General features: G+C 37.5%; 1 pseudogene across 1 annotated transcript; it reads right to left on the reverse strand.

Moving 5' to 3' along the window:
• Nucleotides 1-290: 290 nt before the first annotated feature.
• On the reverse strand, nucleotides 291-2,951 carry LOC149398249 (cytochrome c-type biogenesis ccda-like chloroplastic protein; annotated as a pseudogene). Its single transcript, XR_016296978.1, has 7 exons — nucleotides 2,589-2,951; nucleotides 2,199-2,342; nucleotides 1,962-1,996; nucleotides 1,701-1,831; nucleotides 1,083-1,200; nucleotides 799-960; nucleotides 291-376 (listed from the first exon to the last, which is right to left on the reverse strand). The product of XR_016296978.1 is annotated as a cytochrome c-type biogenesis ccda-like chloroplastic protein (transcript).
• Between the last annotated feature and the right edge of the window lie 827 nt (nucleotides 2,952-3,778).

Below are 3,778 nucleotides of genomic sequence, written 5' to 3' on the forward strand. Positions count from 1 at the left end.
CAAATGGTTTGTGCCACTAGAAAATGAGTGTTAAATAATTGAATCTGTATAAAAAAAAAATTAAGCACTTCCTAAGCGGACTAAAAGGGTGTTACCTTAGAAGTAGCTACCTACGTGAGAAGAGTGGCGAGCACTGGGGTACTACAAGGCGATGCAGCTAGAGCAAATGTGAGCCCGGCTAGATACGCTTGCACGCCTTTTTTCAGTTCGTTTTAAAAAAAATCGTACCATTTTAAGGTATATAAATACATGTACATATAAAGGTAGGAGATTCAGTTGAAGTCAAAGGGCGATTGAGAAGTATCCGAGGGGAAATTCGCAGCGGCAGACGAGCATCGAAATTGTCGAAGAAAGAAGGCAGTCGTAGCTCGATTATCTGCAATGCCAATGACAACGTGAAGATCGGTCTTTTAGGACCGCAAGGGAAGTATTGTAATTAGAAATTAATAGTCTGTTAAGCAATTACTTGGAATAAATAAAAAGAGAGTGGAAGAGAAAGTTAAGACAATTTGAGGGCAGGAGTGAATTCGTGACTGTATTTCCATTCTCGTTTGAGTGTGTGTAGAAAATCCGAATGAGAAACCATTTTTTTTTATTTTAAGCCGAAACAAGGATGAGAACTATTAATATAATGGAAGTGACTCGTGTGTGAATTCCATTGGATACCGATTGTTCGAATCCAAGTTTTAGTACATGCTGCCTCTAATGCAGGAATTTTCATCTTTTTTTTTTTTCCTTTCAGGTTTCTAACATAGGCACGGAAATGGAAAAAGTTCGGAAGAGAAAGAGAGTTTAAACCTGGAGAAGATTAAGGCCCATAACCACGGCTAATCCCGAGGCAGCCAATGGTAAGCCTTGGCCGATCTGCCCATACGCTTTGCCCGCAAACGAAGCTCCAACGCCTAACAGCGCAAGCGTGGTCGCCAATCCCAGCGCAAAAGATATCGAATTTCCGATCCCCTGAGATCGAGAATCGCTCAACGAAAAATCACAAATGTATAAATACAACAGATAATCGTTTCGTGTTTTCAAGATTCCTTAAATGACACACTGACGATTTGTTTTAGTAGAAGATAATTTACCTCGGCTTTGCTTTTTCCAGACCCAAATGCCCCGATGTAACCGAGAGTCAACGGCAAAACACTCAAAGTGCAAGGAGAGAGGCTTGTCACAAGCCCTGCCCCGAAAATAACTGCCACACTTCGGATTAAAAAAAAAAGGAGCTAACATGATTATAGTCCATTTGAGGATCATTGTTAAAGAAAATAAACACACCTTGTAAAAAGCAAACAAAAGTCCAGTTTTTCTTTTTCCTTCTAAAATTCGAATTTAACGTATGTTTTAATTAACAACAATATTAAAAATACACCACGTATGAGAAGTAGGTCTTTACCAGTGTCAAATAATCATCTCGTCTAGGGCTTCGTGTTGGTACCAAGCTTATTATTATTATTAAACATGGTGGTTCAGATCACGAGTTATGCATTTTCTTAGACTCAGTGAGGAGAGAGAACAGACATTGTAGATACGAACTTAAGTACTCTTTGAGAATTAGACTTGTACACAAATTTCTTCGAATCGTAAATCTTCTTAACTACACATTTCTCATAGCTTGAATTCAATTCCGAGACTTGGGCTTTTCCATCTTGTTTGATTAAAAATGCGAGACAAGAACAAGAAAATAAAAAGTTAATGAGAACCTGGTGAAACTCAGGGCCGATAACTGGTCTTGAACAGCTTCGTTAGCTTGCTGACCCGCCGAAAATAGGAGCCCTCCGAAGATATCTCCGACGCCTCCATCGGACAGAGTATAAACCGATTCCAAATTTTCCTAATTCACATAGAAAGAGAGATTTATACCCATATAACACACATTCTTTACCGAAAGGAGATCAACACCGAATATGCTTAAAAATGGAATGAAAGAAAGAAAAGGAAATGAGAGTAGTTCATGTTCTAACCGCCTTTGATACATCCACCGCAGCCAAATTCGCTACTGTAAAAATTATATACATAGAACTTGTTACAATCATCTAGTATGAATTAGAAAGGGAAAAATATATTTACAATTAATCTACAGATTTTTTTTCCAAGTTATCATCAACATAGCCAAAAACAAAAATTTCTTATCAAGATTCTAAATTGCAAAGAGTTCACTAGAACATTGTAATCTTCATTCTCGATTTGGAATTAATTACCCGCCATGGCATTTACAAGAGCCATAAAGGCAAAGCTTTCGCTCTTGTCGTTCTTCGACAGCGTTGCAAGATCTCGGCAGCAATCCTCTTCCACGGGCGATCTCTTCTCTAACGATGATGATGCCATCGGGACGAAACGCTTACCTTGAAAATTGCATTTTCAAAGAGCAGAATAGTTCATTATAATCTGTGCCATTGCATTGAGTTGCTAAGTAAAAGATAAATCTAAACTCTATTCCCTTTATATAAAACTTGTACAAATAACTAATATTCATTAATTACTAACAGACTGAAAAAACAACAGAATTATTTTAATTTATAAAGAATAGCCATAAATTTGATGGCCTGTTAAATACTTAAATAAATAAGACGAAGAGATAATAAGCTCACCGTGAGTGATTTTGCGAGTTGGTTTGAGGCTCGAGATTCTGAGAGGATTAATCCCATAACTACAACAACTATTCAGGCCTAAACTCATCTCTAATTGGACTCTGAATAACAATCTCGGAAGAAAAAAAAAATAGTCAGACAAAAGCTTCAAGCTTTACGAATCGAAATATGACTTTCAAGGTCAGACAGGGAGAGATAACTTAAGCTTCAGCCATATCCAAGATCTCTTTTTCTTTCTTGCGAGTTTTCCTGGGTTTTCTAAGCACCCAAATGAGAGGCAAACTCAGATTTTAGGGGTTGGTTTGTGATTTTTGAGTATTGAAAAGTCAAAATTGTTAGTAGTCAGTGAACATGCCAAGTGAATTGTTTCTAGCCCTTCAAAAAAAACATATACATTAACAACAGACCCCAATTTGAGAAGAGAAATTTCATTTGGGCTTAATAAGCCATTAAATATCAAGATTAGACCCTAATGTTTAAAAATATTTGAATATGGACTTTTGGCCCAAAATCGGACACAAATACTCCTGATTCAAAAACCCATATTTTTCTCTCATTTTCAAATGATTTTCATCACAATTCTTTTTCATGTTCGTATTGGTTGCGCTAGGATTAGAATTTTCGGTGGTCGAGCTTTGGGTATGTGTTCAGTTTCGATTTTGAGGATTTCACGTTGAATTTCATCGTACAACATCGTATCGCATCGTACGACATCGTACAGCATCATACGACATCTTACTGCATCGTGTGTGTTCAGTTTCGATTTTGAGGATTTCACATTGTATTTCATCGTACAGCATCGTACGACATCGTACAGCATCGTACGACATCTTACAACATCGTATGTGTTCAGTTTCGATTTTGAGGGTTTCACATTGTATTTCATCGTACAGCATCGTATCGCATCGTACAGCATCATACGACATCGTACAGCATCGTACGACATCTTACATCATCGTATGTGTTCAGTTTCGATTTTGAGGGTTTCACATTGTATTTCATCGTACGGCATCGTATCGCATCGTACGACATCGTACAGCATCGTACGACATCGTACGATATCGTACATTATAATGTACGATAAAATTCATACACACGATGCTGTAAGATGTCGTATGATGCTGTACGATGTCGTACGATGCGATACGATGTTGTACGATGAAATTCAACGTGAAATCCTCAAAATCGAA

Source organism: Urtica dioica, chromosome 5 (assembly GCF_054948205.1).
Source record: "Urtica dioica subsp. dioica isolate 48M chromosome 5, U.dioica_male_clone48M_v1_H2, whole genome shotgun sequence".
Classification (NCBI taxonomy): domain Eukaryota; kingdom Viridiplantae; phylum Streptophyta; class Magnoliopsida; order Rosales; family Urticaceae; genus Urtica; species Urtica dioica.